General features: G+C 42.9%; 1 protein-coding gene across 9 annotated transcripts in view; it reads left to right on the plus strand.

The window, feature by feature from the left end:
• Positions 1-16,635, plus strand: part of eps8a (epidermal growth factor receptor pathway substrate 8a) — a 192,395-nt gene that overhangs the window by 68,976 nt on the left and 106,784 nt on the right. The window lies entirely within an intron of this gene.

The following is a 16,635-nucleotide window of genomic DNA, read 5'->3' on the forward strand; positions in this document are numbered from 1 at the left end:
TTGTAATTTAATTACCATTAGTTAGTTATTGGTATTGGGGGGAAAAGGAATAATCATTAGATTATCCAGCAACAAACAGAAATGTCCAGGGATATTTCCTAAACATAATTTATCAGCCACATTTAAGCTGATTATTCAGTTTTGAGCCCGAAATTATTAAGTTATACTCAATCCTGATTGAGTACTTTTGTCCCAGTAGTCTAATGGCATCGGGGATCCCATCATCCCTTGCACTGATCGTCACTGATCTGTTTGTGTTTGTAAATCTTCTTACAAATCCTCGTTTAGGTTCAGTAGGACAAGGCAAGAGGCAGAAAACTGCTGCTTAACTTTCTGAGGGAGAAACACGAAATCCTAAATAAATTACTACTGTTGTTATTAAGTGGAGCTCACTGGAGCAGGGCGCTATGATTATAATCCTGCACTTAGGAACAGTCGTGGAAAACGTACTGAGAAATTGTATTCAAGCGAATGTTCTTATATAAACAACGGGACAAAATCTTATTCCATTCAAAGTGGCTTAAAAAAACCCCAAAAACAACTGCAGCTTTTTCACTGTAGCTGTGTACTGTAAGAAACTGTTATAAAATCTATGCTGTTTTGCCTGAAGACAAAGTGTGCCGGTCATACGCTCACCGGCCGCTTTAATAGGGACTCGTCGTTGATTCTGAAATTCCTGTTCTTGGCTGCAGGAATGGAACCCAGTGTTGCATGCCGAGATGCTTTTCTGCTCACCACGGTTGTAAAGAGTGATTATATGAGTTACTGGCAAAAAGCTCAAACCAGTCTGGCCATTTTGCTCTGACCTCTCTTACCAACAAGATGTTTGTTTCCACCCACAGACCTGTCATTGCTCACTCGACTCGATATTTGTTTTTTGTTTTTCGCACCATTCTGTGTGTCAGGAGATCAGCAGTTTCTTGTTGAAATAATCAAACCAGTCCATCTGGCTCAAACCAACACCCATGTCACAGTGAAAGGAAGTCACGCTTTGCGTTCACAATTTTTCCCATTCTGATGTTTGAAGTGAACATGAGCTGAAGCTCTGTATGATGTCATGCATCGCGCTGTTGTCTGACCTGCCTGATCCATCCTGGTGCCCTGTGTCTGGTTGGAGTCTCATCGCATCGCTCCTGTGGAGGGCGGCCCCATGTGGACAGTTGGGGGTCGCACCTGGAGGATGCTCTGGACTCTTGCAGTGGTGCTTTTTGTGGCTGGAGACAGCAGTTGACCTTGCTGACTTTGGGACCGCAGCTGACCTTGCTGACTTTGGGACCGCAGCTGACCTTGCTGACTTTGGGACCGCAGCTGACCTTGCTGACTTTGGGACCGTAGCTGGCCTTGCTGACTTTGGGACCGCAGCTGACTTTGGGACCGCAGCTGACCTTGCTGACTTTGGGACCGCAGCTGACCTTGCTGACTTTGGGACCGCAGCTGACCTTGCTGACTTTGGGACCGCAGCTGACCTTGCTGACTTTGCGACCGCAGCTGACCTTGCTGACTTTGCGACCGCAGCTGACCTTGCTGACTTTGCGACCACAGCTGACCTTGCTGACTTTGGGACCGCAGCTGACCTTGCTGACTTTGCGACCGCAGCTGACCTTGCTGACTTTGCGACCGCAGCTGACCTTGCTGACTTTGCGACCGCGGCTGACCTTGCTGACTTTGCGACCGCGGCTGACCTTGCTGACTTTGGGACTGCGGTTGTCGTGAATGGTTTTGCACTCGGGTTTCCGTCGGTGGGGGGTTTGTAGCATCAACGAAGCTGACTTTATGTTAGGACTGTTAATGTTATAGTTATGTTGTCTGTTGTTGCCCAAATGAGGATGGGTTCCCTTTTGAATCTGGTTCCTCTCGAGGTTTCTTCCTCATGTCATCTGAGGGAGTTTTTCCTTGCTACTGTGGCTACAGGCTTGCTCATTGGGGATAGATTAGGGATAAAATTAGCTCATATTTTAAGTCGTTCAAATTCTGTAAAGCTGCTTTGCGACAATGTTTATTGTTAAAAGCGCTATACAAATAAAGTTGACTTGACTTGTTGTCAAGGGGATTGGCTGATCAGAGAACTACACTAGTCTAAACTGGTACGAGCAAAAAAAAAAAACCAGTTCATGTGAGCAACTTGGCAGAACTTCCCCCAGCATGCTTTTTTCAAACGAGATGGTGTTCAGGAAGACAACGGAGATGCCTCGTGTAACGCGAGTCATTGTTTACGCCTGCATACTGAAATGTTTCGCTGAGGTAAGGCCAGGAGCTCTCATCCTCGCGTTCAACACTGCAGTCTGGCGGATCATCATCATCACACACTGATCACTACAGCATGAACTGTGTTGTGCAGCATGTGAAGGTCAAGCTTTGTCAGAAGTAGATCTAAATACAAACGTAAAGGAATAAAACGTACGATTTTATTCTTAGCAATATAATTAAGTAAAATATAAGTATTCAGTTTCAATGACTCTATAAATACCCCCAAATAATAATGAAGTACAAGTCCTCAAGTCTTTTCCACTCTTGGAGGGGTGAGGCTGTGTACAGTCGGGCACAACAGCGCATGAGCGCTTCCTCGAACAGACGAAAGGTTAAGTTCTGCGTCACTGTTTGCACACCGGGTTGGGTTGAGGTTTTGTGTTTGCTATGGACTTTATACCATCACTATCAAGGAAAGTATGTCAAATATGTATCCAGTGTTTCATGTTTAACTGGCAGGATGTATCTCCATCTTCATTCACTGTGTTGCTTCATGGGTGTGAGTTACTAGTGCATCTCAAAAAATTAGAATACCATGAAAGTTATTTTTTTCATAATTTAATTCAAAAAGGTCAACTTTCATATATTCTATATTCATTGCATGTAAAGTGAAATATTTAAAGCCTTTTTTGTTTTAATTTTGATGATTATGGCTTATAGCTCATGAAAATCAGAAATCCAGTATCTCAAATTATTAGAATATTCCCTAAGATCAATCAAAAAAAAGGATTTACAATACAGAAATGTCCAACTTCTGAAAAGTATATTCATTTATACACTCAATACTTGGTTGGGGCTCCTTTACCATGAATTACTGTATCAATGCGGTGTGGCATGGAGGTGATCAGTCTGTGGCACTGCTGAGGTGTTATTGAAGTCCAGGTTGCTTTGATAGTGGCCTTCAGCGTATCTGTATTTTTGGGTCGGGTGTTTCTCATCTTCCTCTTGACAATACCCCATAGATTCTCTCTGGGGTTCAGGTCAGGCAAGTTGGCTGGCCAATCAAACACAGTAATATCATGGTCAGCAAACCATTTGGTAGTAGTTTTGGCACTGTGGGTAGGTGCTAAGTCCTGCTGGAAAAGGAAATCAGCATCTCCAAAAAGCTCGTCAGCAGATGGAAGCATGAAGTGCTCTAAAATCTCCTGGTAGATGGCTGTGTTGACTTTGGACTTGATAAAATACAGTGGACCAACACCAGCAGATGACATGGCACCCCAAATCATCACAGACTGTGGAAACTTCACACTGGGCTTCAAACACCTTGGATTCTGTGCCTCTCCACTCTTCCTCCAGACTCTAGAACCGTGATTTCCAAATTAAATGCAAAATGCACTTTCATCTGAAAAGAGGACTTTGGACCACTGAGCAACAGTCCATTTCTTTCTCTCCTTAGCCCAGATAAGACACTTCTGACATTTGTCTCTGGCTCAGGAGTAGCTTGATATTAGGGATGCGAAAGTTGTATCCCCTTTCTTGAAGATGTCTGTTCGTGATGGGTCTTGATACACCGACACCAGCCTCAGTCCACTCCTTGTGAAGCTCTCCCAAGTTCTTGAATCAACTTTTCTTGACAATCCTCTCAAGACTGCGGCCATCCCTGTTGCTTGTGCACCTTTTCCAGCCACCCTTTTCAGCAATGACCTTTTGTGGCTTACCCTCCTTGTGGAGGGCATCAGTGATCATCTTCTGGACAACAGTCAACTCAGCAGTCTTCCCCATGATTGTGGTTGTGTGTACTGAACTAGACTGAGAGATACACTGTGTTCATACTGTTTTACTCAAACTCGAAATGAAATATTCTAATATTTTGAGATTTTTTTTGTTTTTGTACTGTATGCCATACTGATTAAAATTAAAATAGAAAAATGCTTGAAACATTTTAGTTTGTGTAATGAGTCTATAATATATAACATTTTCATTTTCTTAAATAACTGATAGAAAATATTGAACTTTTTCACAATATTCTAATTTTTTGAGATGCACTAGTATATATTTTATTTGAATCCTAAAGAGATACTGCAGACTTGCAGTGCCCTCCACAATTATTGGCACCCCATGTAAAGACCAGTAAAAAGAGTTAGGGAAAAACAAATCTACCTGTTGAAGTCACTTCATCTCACACTGAAAAAATGAGAAAAATCCAGCCTTCACTTGAAATCAATTTATTCTGAAGAAAAGCAATTATTTTCAACAAAAACACATACCACTGTTATTTTCACGCCTGCATTTAATACTATGTACAACCTCCCTTACCAGTAAAACAGCACTGAGTCTCTCCTGTAACATTCCATAAGGTTGGAGATACAGAGCAGGGCATCTGAGCCCATTCCTCTTTACACAGTCTCTCCAGATCATCCAGGGTCCTTGGCCCTCTCCTGTGCTCTCTCCTCTTCAGCTCAGCCCACAGGGTTTCACTGGGGTTCAGGTCAGGGGACTGAGATGGTCAGGGCAGAAGCTTGATTCTGTCCTCAGTGAACCATTTTTGTGTTGATTTGAACATCGGATCATTGTCCTGCTGGAAGATCCAATGACGACCCAGTTTTAGTTTCCTGGCAGAGGAGCCAGATTCTGATTTAAAATGTCCTGGTATTTCGTGGAGTCCATGATGCCGTGGACCCTAACAAGGTTTCAGGGCCTTTGGAGGAAAAACAGCCCCAAAACAACACAGAACCTCCACCATGTTTTACAGTAGGGATCGGGTTCTTTTCGTTATAGCCATCCTTCTTTTACACCAAACCCACCTTGAGTGTTTATTACCAAAAAGCTCCATTTTTGTTCCATCAGACCAGAGAACATGGTTCCAGTCAAAGTTGTCGTAGCATTTCACAAACTTCAGGTGTGTTTGTGGTTAACTGACAGAAAAGGCTTCTCTTTTTTTTTTTTCCTCTCTGACCTAAATAATCTGTTGGCATGGAGGTGGAGTCTGATGGTGGTTTTGAAGACTTGGAAACCACAAGATATTACTTTTTCTCGTAATTCACCAACAGTGATCCTTGGGGATTTTTTTTTTTTGCCTCTCTTATCCTCCTCACTGTACATGGGGGTAAAATAAACTTGGGTTCTCTTCCAGGTGAGTCTGTAACAGTTTCAGTTGGTGTCCACTTTTTTTATTATTGCACCTGAAATGGACATTTTCAGGTGAGGAGCTATTTTTTATAACTATGCCCTGACTTATGAAGGTCAACACACTTCTTCCATGTTGATGGATGGCTAACTCTGTGTCCGAAATCACTCACTCATTCACTACTCCCTATAATGGGGAATTACTATATAGAGGACTATACAGTGAGCTCATTGGTAAAATGAAAAACTGCTTTCGGACACTACTCCGTCATGCTGGTATTTACGTCATCATTACTGTCGTACAATTAAAACGTGCCAGATCAGTCGGCTGGTGGTTTTTCAAAATAATAAACACATGGATGTATTTTTGTGATAAATCCATATTATACTGAGCGTATTTCCTGCATTAATCAATAATATATAGATTTAGGCACTGCCTAAAAGCGGAGCGCCCATCTATTTCTGGGTTGTAGAATTTTTTTTATATCATAGCCAGTCTCTTTTGTTTTATTGCTTTACTGGCTAGCACTGGCCACGAGGTGGTGTGTATGACTGGTAATTACTAACACTGACCACTAGGCGGTGTGTATGACTGGTAATTACTAACACTGGCCACTAGGCGGTGCGTATGACTGGTAATTACTAACACTGGCCACTAGGCGGTGCGTATGACTGGTAATTACTAACACTGGCCACTAGGCGGTGTGTATGACTGGTAATTACTAACACTGGCCACTAGGCGGTGTGTATAACTGGTGGTACACACATGGACAGACCACAAAAAATTGACGATGGGTTTACCATTTTTTCTTGGGTATGGTGCTCCGCTTGGGAGCTCCGCTACAAAGTACTTTGTGTCTGCTGCATCTTTCAGTTTAATACTTTCTTCTTTGCCGCTGCCTTTTATTAAATCAAATTTGAGACTTAATTTGATTTCTTTCAGCGCGACCGCAATGCATGATGGGATATATTGCTTTGGTTAGTGACCATCGGTTGTACACTACTTTTCGTGATGCATTGTGGGATACTTTGAGTGCACTATATAGAGTGTAAATAATCCTCACTAAGGTTTAAAAATGGCGTCCCCACTATACAGCGCCCTATATAGCGAGTAGGGAGCGATTTCGGACACAGGGTAAGGGAATTTGGCCTCTGTGTCACCTCATATTTGTTCCCCAGTTAATCAGGAAGTCATGGATTACAGCTTGAAAGTTCCGACACACTCCAATCAACTGACTCCAAAGTGTACGATGTAATTGTAAAATTATTTCAATTAAAGGTTGGATTTTTCTCGTTCAGAGCGACTTCAACAAAGGCTGGATTTGTTCTTTTTACTAATCTTTACAAGGGGTGCCAAAAGTTGTGGAGGGTATTCTATATACATTGCTACAGCTGTGAAATAAATGCTCTAACTGCACCGTGATGAAAAACATCAATGCTGGTGTTAATTTTGTCATTTTTAAATAAAATTCAGCATTTTGAGTTGAACATGCTCAAAACGCCCTCTACTGGTGAATATCACCCTGAACCTTTCAAGGCTGATGCTGACGTAGAGTCAACCGTTTCGTACTTCTCTACATCGTTAACTTTTTCTTAAAAATAAAAAAATGTAACGCTTTTTAATCAGAAGTAGGCGGCCCATCTTCCCCAGGCCCCGCCCTTGAGTAGGAGTCTGTGAAACTGTCCTCATTTTCAAATACACCTCATACAACCACGCCTCCTTCACTCCCCGCCCTCTTCTCAACTCCTTGGCCATTTTTAAAGCATTTTTCAAAATTGTGCAGTGGGCGAAGTTGGGCTGAGGGGTGAAGTGATGCTTAAAAAAGTGTCATTAAGAGATCAAATTTGGAGTTGGTGTATTCTTGTTACGTTTAGGCTATACTTTGTATAATTTTAGTCAGTTAAGTCTCATTAACATTATGCTAATCTAATATTTTCTCCATTGTCCATAAAACTCTCAAGGTCTGTTGAAAACAGTCTTCCAAAATCTGTTTGTGACATCACGTGCATAACACCGATACCTTTCTGGAGATCTGTGCTGTTGTGATAATTACACGTTTGAAAATTACTCTGTGCTCTCTCTGAAATGGTTCGAAAACGTTGTATTATTTTACTAATGAACCTCTGTGACGGAATATAAAAGCCGATGTTCATCAGCAGCCATGCTATGTGTTTGGTGTCGCTAGTTTGGTTGCTAGAGAGCGCTGAGAATGAATAACCGTGTGGAAAGTGCGCTGGCTGCGTGCTGGACTCCCCACCGTCGGGAAACGCTAGTCATCGTTTCTCCACAAAACATGGAGTTACTGCCATCAATAACTTCCTCCTGATACACGATCAGCTCCGATTCAGCGTATTGTTCAGCACTTCCTGGCTGCTGTTCGTCCTTCCATGTTGAACTCTTCTTACTGTCTAATATCAAGCGTCGTCACGGAGCGTCTCACTCAAGCGTGATCGTTTCTTTCTCAGAAGAGCTATTATACTCTGTACGCATGGGTTCATTGATGGTCATCGTCATATTTTGCTTCCAGAAATATGACACTCTTCGTATACCACAGTGCCGAATCTGTGCCACAGCAATTGCTCATTTCTAATCTCTGTTTGGGGTGGTTAAAAAAAAATAATCACATCACTATTCCCGAAGACGTTTCTTCTTCTTTTCCCTCTTCTTTGGCTGTTGCGTTTGTATAAATATGAAGGCCCACTTTGCTTTAATGCGTTTTGCAGCCGAGTGTGCAGTGGGAGCTGTCTGCTGATCAGATGTCTGGTGTTTGAATATTACTGATGCAGTAGTGTTCACCTGACTCTTGTCCCTCTGCCTTTAAAAGTCTCCGAGCCGAAGGGGCCCTCGCTGCCGTGTCGACGTCATGCCAGAATATTAAACAAGGTTCGGAAGAATTGCATCGAAACAAAGGTTTAAAAAAAAAAAGACAAACTGCTCCTTTAACCCTTTCATATTCAAATTACTGGGCTGTATATCTAGATTTTTAAGTGTTTTCTCTTTTTATCTCTCTTTATTATTTTTTTAAATCTTAAATTGCATGATGGGTGCGGTTTGATTCTGAATGAAAAAGTGTTAGGAATGAGTGAAAAAGCTGAAGAAGTGTGCCTAAAAAAAAATCTTCCAGTGTTTAACGTTCAGGTCTAAAATACGTGACGTTGAAGACGCATTTTAAAAGAAAATATAATTTCTGAGCGTTTTGCAGTTACTGATTGTGGCGTACTGATCAGTGGTGCAAGCTTTTGTCATTTTCTGTCTTTATTGTCTGTATTCATTGTCTTTGTCTTTTCCCTTTCTTTCTTTCTGTCTGGGTTTCTTCCATCCATCCTTCTTTTTTTCTTTCATCCATGCATCCATCTTTACTTTTCTTTTGTTTCTTTCTTTCATCTATCCATCTTTGTTTCTTTTTCTTTATTTTTCTCTTTCTTTCTTCCATCCATCTTTATCTTTCTTTTTCTTCCATCCATCCATCCATCCATCCATCTTTATTTATTTTTTCTTTCTCTTTTTCTTTCTTCCAGCCATCTTTCTTTCTTTCATCCATCCCTCCTTATTTTCTTTCTTCCATCCATAATTCTTTTTTCTTCTATCCATCTTTATTTTCCACCCCTCTTTCTTTTTTCTCCATCATCCATCTTTTTTCTTTCCTTCACCCATGCACCCATCCATCTTTTCTTTCTTTATTTCATCCATCCATCTTTATTTTTTCTTTCTTCCATCCATAATTCTTTTTTTTCCATCTATCTTTATTTTCGATCCCTATTTCTTACTTTATGAATCCATCCATCATTTGTTTCTTTCTTTCTTTCTTTCTTCTTTCTTTCTTTCTTTCTTTCTCTTTCTTTCTTCTTTCTTTCTTTCTTTCTTTCTTTCTTTCTTTCTTTCTTTCTTTCTTTCTTTCTTTCTTTCTTTCTTCTTTCTTTCTTTCTTTCTTTCTTTCTTTTCTTTCTTTTTTCTTTCTTTCTTTCTCTCTTCTTTCTTTCTTTCTTTCTTTCTTTCTTTCTTTCTTTCTTTCTTTCTTTCTTTCTTTCTTTCTTTCTTTCTTTCTTTCTTTCTTTCTTTCTTCTTCTTTCTTTCTTTCTTTCTTTCTTTCTTTCTTTCTTTCTTTCTTTCTTTCTTTCTTTCTTTCTTTCTTCTTTCTTTCTTTCTTTCTTTCTTTCTTTCTTTCTTTCTTTCTTTCTTTCTTTCTTTCTTTCTTTCTTTCTTTCTTTCTTTCTTTCTTTCTTTCTTTCTTTCTTTCTTTCTTTCTTTCTTTCTTTCTTTCTTTCTTTCTTTTCTTTCTTTCTTTCTTTCTTTCTTTCTTTCTTTCTTTCTTCTTTCTTCTTCTTTCTCCATCCACAGAAGTGTATGTTAGTTTGCAGTAATGCTCTCTCTCTGTGATCGGGAGGTGATTTTGTATTTTGCTGAAGCCTAAAGCCCTTAAACTGAAGCTCTGGAAGTCTGGACACCTGGAATGAAAGGGTCAAGTTTGTAAAAGTTTAGTTCAGCATCATGTGGACATGAAGTCGAATCTGTGACGCGCGGCTGATCCGTAATCCAGTTCCATGTTCACTCACAGACCGAGCTCTCCTTTCTGCTGTCTGTGCTCTGTTCGTTCCACAGAGGAAAGAGTTACAGGACTGGGAAGGGCTGGTTTTACCTCGGCTTTGTTCCCCAGTGGTACAGCCTTCATGAGTAATTCTGTGTCGCTCAAAGCTTTTGTGTGTGTGTGTGGGTAGACCATGACTTGTTTTGATGTTAAACACAAAGACCGTGATTGGGGGGGTTAGCAGTTCTAAAGGATTTGCTGAGACACCCAGGTGGAGCTGGGAGAATGCTGGAGCTGAGCCATGCTCCTGTTTGAAGTCTGGTGGAGTCTGGGCTCTGCTCATAATCAGGGTGTCGATGCCAGGAAAAGAGTTTTTTTGCCAGATAAACTTGCTGTTAGAGTGGGCGATATGACAAAAATATCATCTCACGATTCTTCACTGTTGGAATGTTGGTGTGTGTGTGGGTTCCCCGCCCCCCTCTTTCTCGCACCTACTAGCTCACTGTCACACGACAGTGAGGGTGAAAGCTAGCACGTGCTTGCTCTGAGTCACACGAAGCCAGGATCAGCACCTCCAAGTCTGTGGCCATGGCGCTCAGCCGGAAATGGGTGGAGTGCCTACTTCGGGTCAGGGGGGAGTTGCTACCTAAAGTTTAAGTATCTCAGGGTTTTGCTCACGAGTGAGGGTATGGGGGAGCGGGGCAGCGTCGGCAGTGATGCGGACGCTAAACCGGTCTGTTGTGGTAAAGAGAGAGCGGAGTCAAAAGGCAAAGCTCTCAATTTACTGGTCCATCTACGTTCCCACTCTCACCTATGGTCACGAGCTGCGACTGAAAGAATGAGATCGTGGATACAAGCGGTAGAAATGAGTTTTTTCCGCAGGGTGGCTGGGCTCTCCTTTAGAGACAGGGTGAGAAGCTTGGTCATTCGGGAGAGACTTGGAGTAGAACCGCTGCTCCTTCACATCAAAAGGAGTCAGTTGAGGTGGTTTGGGCACCTTGTTAGGATGCTCCCTGGACGCCTCCCAAGGGAGGTTTTCTGGCCATGCCCCACCGGGAGGAGACCCAGGACACGCTAGAGAGATTACATCTCTCTGCTGGCCTGGGAATGCTTCGGTATTCCCCCAGAAGAGCTGGTGGAGGTGGCCGGGGAGAGGGAAGTCTGGGCTGCTCTGCTTAGGCTGCTACCCCCGCGACCCGGATCCGGATAAGCGGTAGAAGATGGATGGATGGATGGATGGATGCTTGCTCTGAGTCACGTGAAGCCAGCCAGCAACATCTTTTCAAACTGCAGCGTACCAAAATTCAGAGGAAAGAGCTATCCACCCTCTTCCACATACATGAGCTTACAGACGCCCATGATTGGCTAGTTTCCCTGTGATTGACAGGAGAAAGAGGTACACCCCTCCTACCTAAACAGCCAGTTTTGTTTCCTAGGCTCTTGGCCATGGGTGACTGACTGTGGCGTGTGTATCATCATGATGATGGGGACGTTTTTCTGGAGAAACTTCTAGCAAAGCAGTAGTCTTGCAATTTAAAAAAAAAAAAAAAAAAGCTAACTGTTTAATGATCTTTATTTATTGTCTACAAAAGTCCTCATTTGTAACGTTTACATAAGGTTTTATTTTAAAAAAGTTTATAATTTTAAAGATTAAACACAATGTTAACAAAAATGAGTTTGTAATTTTATAACACAAGTTAATGATATTCACAATATCACAGAAAAACTTATTGTGACATCATTGATCACGATATCAGTGTAACGTCAGTGTTTGTATCGCACAGCCCTGCCGCTCGTCACGGATTTAGGGTTCACGAGATTCAATTGTACATGTAAATTTCTGCCAGTTTTGTTGGAGGAGGTTATGGTTTCTGTTCCCAGTGTAACTCAAAAGTAGTGAACCGATTGTGATGGAATTTGTTATACAGCTTTAGTATTATCATCGGTTCAAGTGATTTTGATTTTGATGTTGATCTGTGGCTTGGTGGAGGTATGATCTCTACCGTGTGCCCTTTTAAGTAAAAGTTTAATTCTATCCACATTCACTGGATATGAGCAGTCACACACTCTGATTGGCCACTCTACTACTAGGATATCAGCTCATATACCATGAGATGAGGAAAAACAAAATGGCGGCGCGTGTTGCTGAACCAACCGAGGACGAAATAAAAACTCTACTCGAAAACAAAACCATATTAGTCTGGCTAACGCGACTTCAAAGCTCTGCGAGCATTTGGTCTGGCAAAGATATTAAGCCCAACCGTTTCCCAGAGCCCGTGGTTGACCCACCTCCCTGAAATGCCTCAGTTTGCTACTGGTCGAAGCCAGAAAAGGCTGTGACGAAGCTTAAACCAATCACATCACTCTTTCCTCTGACGTATGTGACGCGACGGGGCTAACTGGTAGATTAAACTCTTACCGAAGCCGGTCGGGAGCAAGGCGAAAACGTCCTTCCTTTCAATAAATACCTCCAGGGCTGCTCTTTGCTCCGTTTTCAACGAGAACTTGCTCCATGTTCGTAATGTTTCTAGTGAATGAAGCGCTTCCATCATAGATTCTGTAAACAATCTATGGCTTCCGGTCGCAGTTCTACTATGTCAGTGCCTTGAACACGCCTCTACCCAGGGCCGTTGGAGATGCTCAAAGTTGATTGGCTCCCAATTTTTTGGGAGCTTGGAAGAGCTGGAGATAGCTTGCCTGGCCAGACTAAACTCGCAACAGGCCCTCGTGTTGCGTCATGCTTAGGCTAAAACCATATATACACACCGTATTTTTGGGACTAGGGCGCACTTAAAATCCTTAAATTTTCTCAAAAATTGACAGCGCGCCTTATGTATGATTTACTTGTTGTGCTTACTGACCGATTTTATGTGGTACAATGCGCTCAAAAATTTGTCGAAATGTGTAAGTACGACTTTGGTAAGCAACGAAGCTGCTCCGCTCAATGGATATTCGGAGCATTATGGTACGCTGTGTCACTACCTGATCGGCCCCGTAACAGGACCCCTGAGCAGTCTACAAGACTGCCTGATTGTAATGTCTAAACTAGAAGTGCATTCATGTAAGGCAGCCTGGGCCCGGAGTACACGCTAGCAACAATAAACCAGTCAGAGAACAGTATTTAGTACGCTTACCCCTGCCACTTTTTATACATAATATGTACTGTGCTTCAACATTATATTACAGTACATTTGTGTGTACGTAAAAGGACCCCCAAAATGGCACCTGTTAAGAGGCATGCTTACGAAGCGGGTTTCAAGCGGGTTGGAAGAGGAATGAATCAATAAGTGAGTGTATTTTTCTGTACCAGTATTTGTTGTTACAATTGAGTGGAATAAAGTTTGATTTACTGGACTGCGTTTTGCTTAATGCGCCTTACAATCCGGTGCGCCTTATGTGTGAACATACACGTTAATTCACAGTGCGCCTTATAATCCGGTGCGCCTTATCGCCCGGAAAATATGGTTTTTATCATCACATTTTTGACACATTGCTCCTGTCATTTCGCCGGTTTGTTTACGTTCTAAGCGGAAATTATTTTGTCGGGCGTTTTTGTATAAAGCTTTTATTTATTGAATTTGCTGAAAAATAAAAATGCTCTGTTTCTCAAAATCCAGTGACTGTGGAGAGAAACAGTTATTCCACTCAATCTCATCGTACACGGCTTATAGCCAACTCGGTGCTACGTGCCTCGTCTGCTTTTAGCCCATGTACGACTCGATTTTGTAGAATAACTGTTAATTCTACTCAGGCTTGTAGTACTCGAGTCCGACTCGCGTCCTAATTTTAAGGACTCGTGACTTGACTTGGAATTGAGTACTGATGACTCAGACTCGTGCATTAACTGCATTCGGACTTGTAAATTGGAGACCAGGACTCGGATTTTTTTCTTTTTTTTTTTGTAACATGCCATAATTATTTGGCATAAGATATTTATGTCTACATTAATTTTTGTACTAATTTCGTGCAAGAGTGTCACACCTGTGCGCCTTGGAGACTCTTGGGTGCGCTCCGGACAGCGCACGCGCCAAGTGGACTCTCAGGCGTGCCGTAAACGACTCACACCTGCACAGGATTAAGGCGCAATCAGCACGCCGATATAAAAACCGTGAACGCACACTTACTTTGCGAAGTATTGAGTTGTGTTACTGACACATCACCGAGCCTTATTTCCTTGTTTGGGTTCCTGATCCCTGAGTTCTTGTTTCTCGTCTTTGATTCTGCAGAGTCTACGATGGCCTGTTTGTGCCTCGCTTGACCTTTTGCCTGTTTTCACCGTTTTACGATTTTGCCTGCCGTTCTGGATTGTTTACCGTCTTCACTTGTATTAATAAACACACCTTCTGCACTTACATCCGTCTCCCAGCCATCTCTGACGGAATACTTCACTCTCCCTGATAAAGAGAAGCACATTCACCTGTTCATACAAACTAATGTTAATGGCGCTGAAACAGACACCGTCAAATGGTGCGGATGGAGTCTTGGACTCGACTCAATTCTTTTTTCATGACTTGGACTTGAACACTGGGGACTCGAGACTGGACTCGAGGTTTAGTGACTCGACTACAACACTGGTTCTACAGTATTACACTTATTTTTGCAATAAAATGACAGAGCAGCTCTATTAGCTGTGCAGAGCAGCACAACGTACTGTAGTCAGTCTTGCGAAACAGATTGCATCTTTCCTCAGAGAACACGAACACCTATTTTAGAGCTGAGCTTTACACCCAACTTGTTAAGTACAGCTATATTTAGATGAGCGAGAATCTGACGAGGCTGGTCTGTAATAAACCGGTCTCTCACCGAAAGACAGATCAAGGTTTTTGTAGAAGCACCAGGTTTTTGCCTGCGTGATAGAAGTTTCAGTTTGTAGATCCACCTGAGAAGTTCAGCATGGTTCGATTATAAATAGGACTGAGGTGAGAATAGAGATGCAGAACATCCACATATGGAATAATTTCCAGAAGTCATTCAGGAGAGGTGAATTCACTGACGCTCATGTCTTGTTGCAGGACTAAACTGCCTCACTGCACGCTTTTAGATCCGAACAAGGATCATTTAGGTAGGGGTGTTCACACGGCAACTTTTACTCCGGTGTAGCGCCGGGGCTGCCCCGGTAGAGCGTTCACACGGTACAAAGTTATCCCGGTGTCGCTCCTGAAAGCTGCTTAAACCGGTGCAAATCTAACCCTGCTCGGGAGGTGGTTTAAGAAATTTACTCCGGAGTAAATGCTAGTTTGCGGGGCAGCACCGATATAAACTGGGCCGTCTGAACGCTACAGGGGTAGACTCGCTACGCGTGAGGAGAGTTGATTACATACGGGCATTGCATAATTTGCATCCTGGTATTTTGCGCTTCCAAAATGGCGAATATCAACAACAACAGTCTTCCAGTGTTGCCAGATTGGGCGGTTTTAAGTGCATTTTGGCGGATTTGAACATCTTTTGGGCTGGAAAACGTCAGCAGTATCTGGCAACACTGGTGTCTTCATCCACGTTGTTTTCCCGGCGCTTGGTGATGCCATGACAACCGGGAAAAGGAAGTACATTTTCACGCATGCGCATATTTCATTTCCGCATTATTACTATCGTATAGCACGGTCGCAAAAACTGCCGTGTGAACGCAAGTGGGGCTGCACCGGTGCTAACACGCTTCTCTCTAGTAAGCAGGTTTGTGACGTGTGAACGCTCCACAAAATTTACACCGGTGTAAGATACATCGCAACAAAATACATCGGTGCAGCATCGATGCAAATATGTGCTGTGTGAACACCCCGACTTGGATGGAGGTCTTGCTTTAGTCAGGTGCTCTTGCTGCTACAGATTTATACCCATGCAGTTGTATCGAATGTCTGTCTGTGTCTGCTGAAGCGTTACAGTTTCCCTTCTCTGGAACTAAGAGGCGGAAATCTGTTCCAGCATCGACGTGCCATCGGAGTGGAGAACTCGAGTGTCCTGTACAGAACCCTGACTGAACTCACCCCCACTGAACACCTCTGGGGTGAACTGGAACACCGACTGAACCCCAGACCTCCTCATCCAACACCAGTACCTGACCTCAGTGCTGCTATGGTGGCTGAATGAACACGCATCCCCACAGCCACGCCCCGAGATCTAGTGGAAAGCCTTCCCAGAAGAGAGGGTGGAGCTTATTATGACCGGAAGAAGGGATTAAATGTGGAATGGAGTTTGAGAGCGCGTGTGGGTGTGATGGTCAGGTGTGTCCAAGCTTTTGGCCATTAGAAATGCAGAAACGTGCTTTTATAGCAAAAAACGTGATGCGGTCTTCATCAGAATGAACACATCAGGCTGATTTTTATAAACCGTTTAGATGTGTGAGAAGGTTATTGAGCGAAGAACATTCACTACTGCTACACGAACCACAAGCACTTGAACTAACTTTCTTCTTTTAACTCCCCCCCAGACCTGAGAGCTCGTCGCTTTAATACACAGAGCAGGCTGAACGATCGAACCTCGCTGAGTGTGGAAGTCTCCTCCATCATGGGTGCAGCGCTTAAGCCCATAATAATAGACGGCTCTTTTCATCCCGTGCTTCAGGGTTGCTATAGTAACTCTCCACAATAGCTCCTCCATTCACCTGTTTTAAGATCTCTCTCCCTCTCTCACACACATACATGTACATGTGCTCTGTCTGTCCCTCTCCCTGTCTGTCTGTCTGTCTCTCACACACATGTGCACATGTGCTCTGTCTGTCTCTCTCCCTCTCCCCCATCTGTCTCTCTCTCTCTCTCTCTCTCTCTCTCTCTCACTGTGTCTCTCTCTCACACACACACAC

Source organism: Neoarius graeffei, chromosome 21, assembly GCF_027579695.1.
Source record: "Neoarius graeffei isolate fNeoGra1 chromosome 21, fNeoGra1.pri, whole genome shotgun sequence".
NCBI lineage: Eukaryota > Metazoa > Chordata > Actinopteri > Siluriformes > Ariidae > Neoarius > Neoarius graeffei.